This window comes from Balearica regulorum, chromosome 5 (genome assembly GCF_011004875.1).
Source record: "Balearica regulorum gibbericeps isolate bBalReg1 chromosome 5, bBalReg1.pri, whole genome shotgun sequence".
Lineage (NCBI taxonomy): Eukaryota > Metazoa > Chordata > Aves > Gruiformes > Gruidae > Balearica > Balearica regulorum.
Window position 1 is genome coordinate 1477078 of NC_046188.1, and position 13731 is coordinate 1490808.

The following is a 13731-nucleotide window of genomic DNA, read 5'->3' on the forward strand; positions in this document are numbered from 1 at the left end:
GCAGCCGGGTTGAGCCGCCGGCGAGAGGAGGAGGGCGAGTTCCGTACGGAGCCCCTCACGAAGGCTCCTAAACCCGCCAGCCTGGCTGCCAGGAGCAGCGTTAAACGAGTGCGGCAGCGTCAGGCGGGCGAGCCCGCAGGGAAAGGTGACAGGCTGGGCACAGGGCACTTGGAATAGGGCGCTGGGATCGGGGCAGAGCGCCGCAGTCCCGCGGGGTCGGGCCGGCAGGATTGACCGAAACCGGAGCGCAGCCGGGGAGCTCCTTGCCTCCGTCTTCGGGTGGAGTAAAAGCAGAGAAAACGAGTGTGTAGAGATCGCTAACACACCTCAGCGGCATCGAGACTTAGAGTCGCTGTTAGAGCCTGGCCTGCCAAGTGACCCCGAGCTGTACCTACGTGTAGGGGTTTTTAAAAAACAGCAATAAATCCAGTCTATAACCGTTAGCTTAAAGGGGGGTTGTAATTAGATTTCTGAAAACATAGGCAAGCTGTTGTCTCTGTCTTGGCAGAAAATCTAAGTGGTGGTGTTTCATATATCAGGTGGGAAAGGGGGGGAGTTAATTGCATGAAACATGTAATGGGAACGAACAGCTTTGCCCAGCAGCCTGGCTCTCCCAGCTGCTCAGAGGCACGGTGAGGAGTGTGAGGAATCAGGTGTGCCTGATGTTTAGGTTAATCCTGGTAGGTAGTCTTAGAAATTCAGTGTTGGGTAAGAAATGACCTCGGTGTTTACTGTAATTGACCAAATTCCTAGTAATAAAGAATAGCTGCATTTAAAAAAAAAAAAGTAGTTATGCTGGATGTTTTGTGGTTCTATTTTGGATTTTACAACTTAATTTTTTTGTAATTAAAGTCTTTGGGCTTCTTACAGGAAATGCAGGTGCTAATTTGTGGCTCAGATTATATAGCGGACAATGATCCTGTACTTGCTGGTATCCAAATTTTCTAAGAATTCATATGCAGAGGAGAAAAATCCAGGTACACAGTTGTCCATGTTAAGAATCAAAGGTAGGTTTGTTGCTGGGAAGTGGGGTCACAAGCTGGAGAGAAAATAGTTCAGTGAGAAGCGTGTTTTGCGATAATAGGTTATAAAGCCTTGGAGCCCCTTGGTAAGGGTTTCACGTGCTGCTGAGCTGCTCCTCTAGTTAAAGGAGAGAAAGAATATCTGCTGCAGAGATTAAGATCTGTAAGTGAATAAGCTGGGCAAGTGCTGCCTGTTTTGCAGTGATGCATAGATACTCAGAGGCCAAAAGCGAGTGTTTCAGACAGCATGTAGTCACAGCAGGGATCTCTGCAGGCTGGACTAGCTCCTCTGGTGTCCACTGCTGGCCCTGGCTCCCTACACCATGCCTTCTGCAGCAGTCGGTGCAGCTGGGGGCTTGGAGGGAAGTAATGGGGCTGGTAGCACCATTGGTGGGAGGGCAGTGGGGAAAATGAAAGAAGAGCGTGAAAAAGTCGCAGCAGGAATGGCAAGAAAAGGCTATTTGTATCTTTTCCACTAGTTGTTAGATGTCTGGTTGTGGTTTGTGTACAAGCGACTGTCCATACAGCTGGCATGGACTCAGCCTGGCTAGCACAGCACTGGTAAGCTGACAGCAATGCAGCAATGTATTTAATACACTTTAATACATCAATTTCTAACAGTGAGTATTGCACTGTAATGGTTCAGCTCCTCTTCAAAAGCAAAAAAACCACGTTCAACCCACAATTTATTCCTTACTCCAATAGTATCTTATGGCTACCATACTTTCCTAAATACTTACCAGATCAGCTTTTGCCTAAGTAATCCAAGAAAATTTGGTTTGCTCCAGTTATTTCCAGAAGCATCATCCCTTTTCTTCCTTCTAGAAAAGAAGAAAAAGTAGGATCCACAGAAAGTTGAGCGAGTGGTAGTTCCTTCTTTCTAGTAAGAGGTAGGTTTCTGAGATTTGAGGGTATAGTTTAGATAGTTGTGGATGCCCAACTTATTATAAACTTCGTTAACAGCGCAAAGCAAGTCCCCTTTTGTACCTCTATCAGACTCCACTGGAGCTTCCTAAATTGCACTTGTTGAATAATATTTAAGCTTGTTTCCTGATTCTTGTTCCATAAAGGAGAGAGCAAGTTGATTGTATAGAGAAGAAAGAATAATCCAGACTAAGTACAGAAAGCTGTTAAGGTAGAAAGAATGCCTTTGGGTTTCGTTGAGTGCTGAGTTCAGGTACTGCGTGTAGCAGCAGCTGTGTACACAGGAGAACTTATTCTGCAGGGGAGCAGATGCATCTGGAGGCAAAAAGCACAAGTTCTTTAGCTCAAGGCCACACCTCCAAGTGACAGCTGCTTGATAGCCTGTCAGGTCTTTGTGCTGTGGGCTTAGGAGGAGACATATATTTTACTAATTAGAATGCATCTATTTCAACCTCAGCAATTGCAAGGACAGATCTGAAAATTGGCATCCTGACGCGACAGTTCTCTTTGGGCAGACTGCTGATGCCAATAAAAGCCTCCCTGGAAAAAGGGATTGCATTGTAAAGGGATTTCCAAGATATTTTTTCAGACTTTCTGTTTCTAATTTCCAGTGGAGATGTAATCCATGCTGCTGAACTTAAGTTTACGTGGCTCTAAGCAGTGCCTTAGGTAGAGTGTGCAGCCGATAGAACTGCTGCTGTTAGCTGCTTGCTGTGGACCCCAAGGAGCTGATTCACCAACCACCACAATCATGGAAAGAAATGTCAAGCGTGCCTGAAAAAATCTGAAATGTCATTCTCTTGACTGGTTTCCTATAAGCTCTTTTGGCAGCAGCTGCAAAAATACAAGCCAAATAGTCTGTGTTGTAGATTGCATGTAAAGTCCAGCAACCTCAGAGCCAGATCTGTAGTGTGTGGTTACGCTGAAAAAAACCCAACCTTGTATGCTGAGGGTTCATGCTTTTTCATGGGAATAATTAAGGTTTTGTCTTTTTTGTGGCAGTTCCTTTTAACAGGTACTGTCAGTGAAGCAATCCTGCAAATTATATATACATATAATATGTAGAGAGGCATAAGAATAAGTGTCTGGAGTCCCCTGAGTGGTTTTACCTTATTGCAGTCTGGCAATCCCTCTTCTGGATAATGTTTTTGTCCTGGAGAGATGCCTAATGAATGGAAGACCAAGGGGACAAACAGATTCTGTTTGTCCTTTGTCATCTGTGGCACCCATGAGAGAATGCCAAATGTCCTGTGTTCCCAAAACAAGATTCCAGTGGGAGAAATAGAACAAAGGGAGGGAGCTTGTTTAAAATTGAAATATCTTTTACTGTATTCTATTTAGCCAAGATAGATTACTGTTGATAATTAAAGAAATGTCTTCTTGCCCTCAGGGTTTCCATTCTGTTTTCCTATAGTTATTGTGAAAGAAGCTTAGTCTTTTATTGCTCCTTTCCTTTCTGGAGCTATTTTTCTGGTAGCTTACTAATTATGTTGGTCATATCTACATGTCTGCCTAGCTAACTGTTGTGTAACTTACTGGCAATATCCTTACTGTGCTTTGCCCATTTTTTAATGAAAAGCATGCTCCCAATTCTGGGGGAAAAATAATTATTGTCTTAATTTTCCATAGTTTTTTATCATTCAGTTTATCCTTCATTCAGAATTTTGAGCTCTTAATTGATTGTATGGCTGAAAAAAACCCCTATTTTTCCTTTGTTTGGGGGGGGCAGGCAGAAGCAAATACTCAAATATTTCATATATGTATACATACAGGTATATATGGGATGGTTTATTATTGGCTTTATAATCCAGAAATACAGAATAATCTTCATTAAACCTAATTAAACCTTTTCCTGTTGCAAATTACTGGTGGACCTTATTGCACCTCAGATCTCTAGCCTATATTTTACTTTGCTGTGCGGGATGGCCTTGGGGCAGTTCAATGAATCCGTTACAGTACAGCTATTAGCTGTGGAATCTTTACCTAAGCTTGCCTCAGTTTCCAGAGAGTCAGAAGGTGTTCAGTGAATGAGCAGTCAGAGTCCCAAAGACAAAAATGATCTCGTGGTTAGGTAGGCAAGTATCCCCTGGGAGAACTTCGCGCTGCCTCCTACCTGCTTCTGACAGAGCTCAGCAAATGTCCTAAAGCAACGTTTTCATGGCAGACTCTTAGAGAGAATATTAAGTTTTCTGAGGCTGATTATTGAAAGTCCCAAATACTTGTGAGACCTGCTGGAGTCAACAGAGATGGCTGAGTGTGGTCATCTCATTGTGATGACCTTAATGGAAATTTTGGAGACAGGTATGTTTTTAATTACATTAGAGAAGCAATAGAAATTTGAATGGTGATAATTGGATTCCATCTTCCTGTAGAAAAAGCTTGTGCCTTGCCACCCACTATCTTGGAAAATACCTTTTGTGGCTGAAGAGCACCGAGTCCTGCAGTGGCTAAGGACTGCCAGTGCCCAGCCCAGAAAGGACATCACTCTCAGCACAGAGGTCTCCCTGAAGCAGAGGAGGCAGATGATGGCATGTTTTTCCTAGCCCGCTGTGACTGAGGATTCCCCCCAGCCTGAGGCATTGCCTGAAGCGTTTCAAATGCTCAAAGACCTCCAGGAGCAACACTTGAAAACACTCATAATCTGGCTGAAAGAAGCATTCCCCCCACTTGCTGTTGTGGTTCTTGAATGTCTTTGGATCGATCAGACTTGCTCGTGTCTGTGTGAGCTCTCCAGTGGAAGAAATGTCTGCAGTATTTTGTACCCCATTTTCCAAAGATAGGGAACTTTTTCTTCCTTCTCTCCCAGATAAAGAGATTTGTGTTCTGAGCTGACTTTCCACAAAACTCATTTACCAGCTGCTCTTCTCAACACCAGCCAGAACTCATAAATTAATGAGACTAGTCAGGATAGTTAAGCATAAGTTTAACCACTCATAACATTAAAAGGAAGGGTATAAATCTGTGGAGTACTCCAAACACAACATTTACGCAACTTTTTGCACATTGACTGTGACTCTCAGGCTGAGGTCTTGCTCAGTCAAACTTCACAGGCATCAAAGTAGAGCAGCGTGAAGCTCTGCTGCAGGACATACTTCAGACAAACAGAACGATTGTTGTCCAAGGCTTGCGAAAGCGTCAGTTGATTCTTAGTTGTTCCTGTCCTTGGATGTGAGAACTGTGACAGGTTTTAATTTTCAGAGACGTGAACCTCTCTGGTTGAGTGGGACACCAGTAAAGTGTCTCAAGTTGGATCAAGTCTAAAGCTTGCAACTGGAGAGAGGTCTCTGGGGATGATTTTGTAGCATTTATCTTTTGTTTAGGATTTAAAGGTTTTATTTAACAATTTTAAAAATATTTCTAGTTCCTGAACCCCTAGCTATACCTGTATCTTCTCTATTCCACGTGCCAACAGTCAGTTAGTTTGAGTATTGGTCAGACTTCCTAGATAAAGGCCGTGCTATGAATTGATGAAGTTAGATCAGATTTGAAGTTACAGTTAAATTATGTTGATGAATTGAAGTGCGCCCACTGATGGGCTTCTTTACTTGCCCTTGCTCTAAGCGTCAGACACTGATGAGAACGTGACCACCCCAAGAACTCTGGCGGAACTTGTGCTGTTGGACAGGAGGGGCCTTTTGGGAAATACCTTGGTTTCTTTTTTTTTTGTTTCCTCCTCATCCTTCAGTGCAAGAGTAATACCACTTGCTATCCCAGCACTTCTACTTTGTATATTAGTCTCGAAGCGGTGAGGTTATAGCTGTCTGACAGAGTGTTTCCTTTACTGTTTCTTCATCAGCACGTCATTGCTGTCCACCTAACAGAGTGCCTGTCAGGCTCAGAGAATGTCTTTGGACAAATTCTGAAGAACCTTCCAAAACTGAGAGAATTAAATCTTAGATGTGAGTAGGCTCTACGCTGGTGAGGGGACTCTGTCATACAAGTTTGTGATCTCTTTAATGCTTTCCAACACAGTGAATTTATTTGTGTGGATGTGCGTAACGCTACTGTTCTCTTGAAGGAACAACAGCTTCCAGTAGCACACTGCTGCTTCGGGCAGCTCGTAGTGCTGTGCTTTCCAGTGGCAGACCTTTGGCAGGATCATCTTCAGCTGGGCTAAAATGGGGCTTCTGCACGGGCCGGCTGGGCTACTGCACACAGGAACCCGATTTAAGAGCACATTCCAAACTTTCATGTCAGAACAATCTGATTTGAGTGCAATTGTCTGCAAAATGTCTAGTAAGTTGTTTTTTGGGGTTTTTTTTGTTAAGTTTAATCTAGCACAGTTTGGAATTAACCAGTTTTCAAATATGTGTACAGATTTTCCGAAACGTTCTGCTGATATTCCATTAGGATGAAGGTGGTGTAGAAACAAATGATAACTGAATAGCTATTCACAGCAGCGGGCGGTTTATAAACAAAACAAAGACACAAAGCTGAAGTGTCTTTTGTGAGTCTGTTTGTCTGCCAGCTTGAGCAGTAAACAAATACTGGTTTTCTGTACAAACACTCCTGAGTGAAAGCACTGCTGTCACTGACAAAACACCACCACACTCTTCTGTAGGTGACAATGGGTTGCTGCCATCAGGTTTTGGGTTATTTTGTTTTAATTCTTTTCCCTCTTCTGAATGGTGTAATATTACCTATGTTTTCAGGGGGAGGAAAGAGGGAGTGGGAAAGCAGGCTGTGGTTTAGGGATATCAGAAAAATAATTAAATGAAATTAATGAATAAATGAAATGAAATGTCACTCTTCAAGCATCTGACATCATGAAAACTGACTAATGTGTTTTGAATGTGGACCTACCTTTTAATACAAGAACTGCTTACTACCTCCGATAACTGTGGTTCCTTAATTGCTCTTTATAAAGAGATTTTCAGAAGCCTCTAGGGATTCAGGATAAAACTTTTGAATCAGTTTTGTCTCTGGTGTCTTATTCATTCTGATGTGTGACTGAGGGATGATTTTGTTTGCAGAGGTCGTAATGCATATTTCTTATCAAAATAAGCTGGGTGACTTCCCCAAATCAGAAATAGTTTATGCGTAAATCAGGTTTGTTGATCTGTGATTCCCAATGTACCTTTGAGATTTTCCTTAGCCAGGAGTACAATACTTGTTACGTTTGAGAGATCTGGGTGTTGTTTCATAGAATCTTGGAATTTGTTTGCTTGGAAAAGCACTGGATTTATGAGCAGGTACTAACATTTTTTTTAAAAACTGGCACATCAAATCACTGTGAACAGTTTGCTTCCCAAAACCATGTTCATATTGAGTGGAAAAACTATAGCTCCTTTTGTGTCAAGGGAGCCGAGTCAGGATATGCAGAGGCAGTTCTGTGGAGCAGCTACTGCATGTAAATTCAGTTGTGCTTACCCTGGAGTAACTTATGCATGCACCTGCGTACTCGGTATAGTAAGCCTCTGTAAAGCTGTGCGTGCAGGAAGGTTCTTGGCTTAAGCTTCATGTTCTGTGCAGGAACCTTTTCTTACCCGGGAGTTTTCCAGTCCCTCTCTGCTTGTCCCCTTCCCTCCACCAGAATTCAGCTATACCATATCTTAATGTTTCCTCTAAGGCCTCCCTGTGGTTTAGTCCTAAACAAAACTTGATATACCTTCCTTTGCAGTCCTGGTCATCTTCTCTACTGCTTTTCTAGTTCCTTTCTCACTCTTAAAAAATATTCTATCATTAAAATTCAGAGTTTCCAATAACCCCTTAATTCTTACTGTTTCTTTCTCATTGTTACATTTTCACAACGATTCATTCTTCCAAAGGACTTTATGGATAGTAAATGAGATTTACATGTATAGCAGGTCTGTTCCATGCTATGCTGACTCCTGAAAACAGCTTCTAAGCAAAAGAATCTAGAACTGTGATCTCACATTCATAATAAGCCAAGGCTGTATGACAGTGTTCCTCCTAAGTGTAATTACTTATGATTTCAGTTAAACACAGTGTGTATGGCCGTGTAGAATTGTACCTAACTCTAAAATTGAAACAGTGAGAAGGGGAGCCGATGTGAAGAAAATCTTTTGAAAGAACTTTCTTTGGCCCATGTATTTCTTCAGAAAATGTCATTCTAATTGACAGGTTTACTTTGAAATGAGACTTGAATGTTGTTCTCCAAAGTCAGGTCTGGGATAGACAAGTGCTGTGAAAGGTAATGGCTTTGCGTCAGGGTCAGTGACACCGTGAGGGCTTGACACCGTTCACTTTCCCATCAGACCCTGAATGCCCCCACCGGTGCTTTTCACCTTGGTCCTTCAGGCCTCCCCTCCACGGCTGGAGTACCTGTCAGGCATTTCATCGAACCAAATCTTTTGACAAGTAGAGACCACACTGGAAGCCAACCTTGTTCTGCTTGTTACCAGTCTGCTGTCTTGCTGCAGCATGTCACCATATGCCTATTTTAGCCTTTTTCTGTTTCATATAAAATAGCAAGTGAGGTGACTGTAGGAACACCATTTTAATAGAGCCATTGCATTCATTTAAGAGCAGTGTGTGTCGTCTTATGCTAAGTGAAAGTTGATGTGAAGTTTTGACAGCTGTAAATCACTAGGCAGACACCGTAAGAGGACTTTGCAGGCAGTACTATTCAGCAGTGGATGTATGGAATTTAATATTGGGTGCATGAATTTTGCTCTCATCTTATTAACAATGAATTCATTTGCATTCATCTTCTTCATGCTTATTTAGTAATTTTGGTTCAAATGCAAATGTGTTAGTGAAACTAATTTGTTTTGCTGTGGAAGATTTGCCCTTTATTCAAGCTTTATTCATGACTGAAGAGATATTCAGGCAAATAATGGACTGAAAGCTTGAATGACATGGACTGTGTTAACCAATGTACTAACATGTTGTTCTTCAGAATATTCTGCAGTGGGTGCACATGATGAAATGAATAACAGAGAAGAAAGAAGTGCGTCTGGTTTTACACTGCCTTCTCTGAAGACTTTCTAGATGGAATGCTGACAATGTTTGTGATCTTTTGACCATACCACCAGACCATTTGGATTTACTTTAAAAAAAAATAAAATAAGATTTTCAGAAATGTGCTTCTGTTCTAAACCCTTCAGGAAAGATGGATGGAGCTATTGGACTAGCTGATTGAAGTGATGCTTTGCTCTTTCTTTCAAACACAACCACAAGATTTTAAAATACTGGTCCAATTCTGGAGGTGCTGGAAACAATGTCAACACGAGCTAAGAAGGTGATATTAATTAGTGCCCATTAGGAATCCATCTCGCTGTGCGGTTAGCAAAGGTCTGTTATTCTTGTAAAGAGATTTGTTGTTTTCGTGATTGTACCACTTCTGTAAGATAGGATCTGGCCTAGGAGGTGTGGGTGTCATTTTGCATCCCTGCCTTTGACTACTAGAACTGGCTTCTGGAGGAAAGATGTGTGGAAGCAACACAATTGGTTAGCTAAGTAATACATAAAATAAATCTAGGTCTTCTGGCACACGTGAGAGAAGCCTGTAGGACGGTGAGGATGGCATAGGATTATCTGCCATGGGGAGCTTGAAGAGAGGCTGGGATTGATGAAGGATCTGGAGCAGGTCAAGCTCCTTCAGACAAGGGGAAACTGTCAGGAGCTCTGAGGAATACTCTTGGACTGCACAAGAATTCATTTGCTGCTAAAGTTTTCCCAAGACCTTTGTTTCAGTCTGTGCAATTGTAATGGGCTAGACGATGGGCTGGTGTGAAATATGCCTTGCACAGCTCGCTTGCCCCTGTGCCGCTGCTGTTGCTGGCTTCCTTGTTTTGAGCATTTCAGAGCATTTTTTCCTCTTTAGGAGTAACCAACCACTTCTGTCCTTAACATGCATGCTTTCCTTTTGCTTGCCTGTATTTCACATTGCGGTTGGACATGTTTGTTACATTCCATCTTCACGCTGGCTGTTTCATGTGCTGATGCCCATTCTGGCCTTGCTCTTCCTGCTTCTGGCCTCACTAATTGGATTTCTGTGAAATCTTCCCCTGCTGATTTAGCAGTGGCGTGCAGAGCCTTGTGCCTTGTGCTTTTGTCTAGGGCTTTTATTTTTGTTCCTGTTCGTACTTCTGCTTGGCATATCAATATCACCTATTGCACTGCCAAGTCCATCTCCTTTAGTAACCATTCACATCCTTTTCATTGTTATTTCAGTGAGCAATCTGCTCTTTAATGAGAGTCTCTTAATAGAATCACAGAATGGTTTTGGAGGGAAGGGACCTCAAAGCCCATCAAGTTCCAGCCCCCTGCCATGGGCAGGGACACCCTCCACTAGCCCAGGTTGCCCAAAGCCCCATCCAACCTGGCCTTGAACACTGCCAGGGAGCCAGGGGCAGCCACAGCTTCTCTGGGCACCCTGTGCCAGGGCCTCAGCACCCTCACAGGGAAGGATTTCTGCCTCCCATCCCATCTCCATCTCCCCTCCTGCAGCTTCAGGCCATTCCCCTTGGCCTGTCACTCCCTGCCCTTGGCACCAGCCCCTCTCCAGCTTTCCTGGAGCCCCTGCAGGGACTGGAAGGGGCTCTAAGGTCTCCCCGCAGCCTTCTTTTCTCCAGGCTGAACCAGCCCAACTCTCTCAGCCTGTCTCCATAGCAGAGGTGCTCCAGCCCTTGCATCATCTCCGTGGCCTCCTCTGGACTCGCTCCAACAGCTCCATGTCCTCCTTGTCCTGGGGACCCCCGAGCTGGATGCAGCACTGCAGGGGGGTCTCCCCAGAGCGGAGTAGAGGGGCAGAATCCCCTCCCTCGACCTGCTGGTCACACTGCTGGACACGCAGCCCAGGACACGGTTGGCTTTCTGGGCTGCCAGTGCACATTGCTGGGTCATGTTGAGCTTCTCGTCCCCCAGCACCCCAAGTCCTTCTCCTCAGGGCTGCTCTCCATCCATTCTTTGCCCAGCCTGGAGTTGTGCTTGGGATTGTGCGGACCCACGTGCAGGACCTTGCCCTTGGCCTTGTTGAACTCCATGTGGTTCACATGGTCCCACCTCTCCAGCCTGTCCAGGTCCCTCTGGATGGCATCCCTTCCCTCCAGCGTGTTGACCCCCCCCCCAGCTTGGTGTCATTGGTAACTTGCTGAGGGTGCATCTGATCCCACTGTCCATGTTGCTGACAAAGATGATAAACATCGCCGGTCCCAACACCGACCCCTGAGGAACGGCACTCATCACTGATCTCCACTTGGACATCATGCCATTGACCACAACTCTTTGAGTGTGACCATCCAACCAATTCCTTATCCACCCAGTGATCCATCCGTCAAATCCATGTGTCTCCAATTTAGAGAGAAAGATGTCATGCAGGACAGTGTCAAATGCTTTCCACAAGCTTGGGTAGATGACATCTAATAGCCCCTGTTCATTTTTTTTTTTTAAAGTGCCTGTACTGTTTCCCTGTCATTTGGTGGTGTATTTGTTATCTTTTTTTGAAAGCTCAAAAGAAAACTAGAAACAGAACAGAGCCATGCTTTCCTGGAAGACATCATGGAGGACAGGCTGGGGTTAGCTTAGTGGTTCCATAATGCCAGTGAGGTACCGTGCAACCCTGGGGAGGAGGTGCGAGGCCTGACAGGGACCACCAGCTGAGCTCTGGGCAGTTGAGATCAAAGATTAGGGGCTGAGCAGGAAGAGGTTTGAAACCAGAGGCCAAAGGTAGCCAAGGGCAAAATTGGGACCAACCGTCTGAGCAAGAAGCTGGAGGAGCCAAAGGCATGTTGAATCAAAGGCAGAAGCATGAATGTCAGGAGATTGAAAAACCTCTGATTTAAGGAAAATGCCAAGACAAGGAGCCAGAAGGGCTGACCAGGAACAAAACCCACAACGCTGAGCAGAAAGGAAAGAGGCAAAGTGCAGGCACTGAGGAGTGGCTAAGTGGCACACCGAGCACTGCGATTGTCTCGTACATCCACGGGTTATGCATCAGACACACAGCTCAGGATTTTGAAATACTGTCCTTCTTTGTCACTAGAGCAAAGACCTGAAAAAGTGGAGGAGGGCTGGGATGCGACTGAGATACAGAAAAGAGAAAGGACTGGACCAGAGTACCTTGCAAACAGACTGGAACAGAAGTGCAGTCAGTCTTCAGATACACCAAATTACTCCTCATTCCTCTGAGCAAGGATATTGTAGAAGCCATTTCCTCTATTAAGCTGACTCTTAGCAGGGAAGATGGGGTTGGTTCTGTTTAATTCTAAATTTCCAGTGATAATTACCTTACAGGGCTGTGATGAAACAAGCACTTACAAAGGAATAAAAAGAGAGGATAAAAAGAATTACTGCTTTCTGAAGATACTGTCAGGAAGCAGGGCAACAGAGCTGAGTGCTCTGGGCCTGCAGGTGTCAGCCGTGCCAGCCAGTGCTTGAGACTCTCATTTCCATGACTTGGGACATGCCTGTGGTTAGCTGCTTCTCTAGCACAAGAAATCCCAGGCTGACCAGAGCTGATTGTGCTCTCTTGCCGTGTTCTGTTAATGTTGCGTAGTGCAGGTGGGCTCAGGACCAAGAGAAGAGCTGAAAGAGCAGGAAGAAGGTGATGGCGTGCAGAAGGGAAGGTGAAAGAGGACCTACGTGTCCCTGCGTGGTCCCTCTGTGGTGCCTAGCAAAGGTCAGAGAGCTGCATCTGTCTGTTCCCTAATGACACAGACCTCGCTCCTCTTCTCAGTGCCTTTCAGCTGGGTGTTCTCTACCCTTTTCCCTTCCTAATTCCTGCTCGTATTTTTCAGAGGTCAGAGGGAACTTGTGGTGCATGGAATGGCCTCTGCTTCCCTGATTTGCCCACCAGTGGGATCTAACTTCTAACAGAGCAGTTTCACTGTGGTATCAGGATTATATTTCTGCGTTTGGTTTGATGGCCATAGCATGTTCCTTTGTCTACTGATAACTTCTGTGTGGGTTGCTTCAGTGTTTCACCCTTTCACACGTTTCCCATCAGCACTTCCTTTTACAAACCTTTGTTCCCTTTCCCCAGCGAGTGCAAGCCTGCACAGCTCACATTAAAGGGGGTTCCTCCCTCTTCCTCTTCCCTTCCCCCTTTTTTTTCACCTGTATCTTTTGTCTCCTAAGGGCATGAGTTTTCTAAGGCTGTGGCTGTCCCTGCAGGCAGAAGTCAGCAAGACACCCACTGAGCCTCTTTCCCTGGGTTTCCTCTGTAGTCCAGGAGAAGCAGAGCAGCCCGTGAAGCCGTGCGAAGGCAGATACCTGAATGCCTGTTTCTTTCCACCGGGTATGTAGAGATGATCAATGCAGGTGCAAAAGTCTGCGCTGCAGATGGCTGGAGTCAGACGAAGTGAATTCCTCCCTGCGTGTGCCCAACAGGGTGCCTGCTGGCTGGAGCATTTACAGCCACGTTACTGGCCTTGGCTTGCTCCAGCAGGAATGCCATGTCGTGAATGTCAGAGCCAAGCGGTAGCGCAGACTGATTGGATGGCAGGGTCACACTGAGATAAGAAACCTGGTTCTGCCTTGAAATTGCTTTTACCAGGTTGTTGTACTTCTTGGTGTTACTTGCGGGGTGTATGTCACTTCACTAGTTTTCTCAGGTGGATCATCACAGGAATACTGATAGAGGAGCAAATGTGACCTCTAGAGGAGCGCTCGGATAGCTGTGATTACATGACAGATAGCAAAAGAGCTATAAAACTGTAAATACTCTTGTTTCAGGACACCTGCTCAGCAAACCAGGGTTAAGAGAGAATGCCGCCTCAGAAATTCTAGAGCACACTTGCTTTATTTGTGTAATTCTGTTTATAACATACAGTCACGGGTCAGGACTGCTTATGCCAGGTGCTGTATGGAAGTGCTCTAG

The 13731-nt window shown here is 44.8% G+C and overlaps 1 long non-coding RNA gene across 1 annotated transcript in view; it reads left to right on the plus strand.

Moving 5' to 3' along the window:
- Window positions 1-46: 46 nt before the first annotated feature.
- The window catches only part of LOC142601959 (uncharacterized), a 198414-nt gene continuing 184729 nt past the window's right edge, over window positions 47-13731 (plus strand). The window contains exons 1-2 of the long non-coding RNA XR_012835516.1: window positions 47-145; window positions 871-1007. This is a non-coding gene — a long non-coding RNA (uncharacterized LOC142601959). The remainder of the gene's footprint in view (window positions 146-870; window positions 1008-13731) is intronic.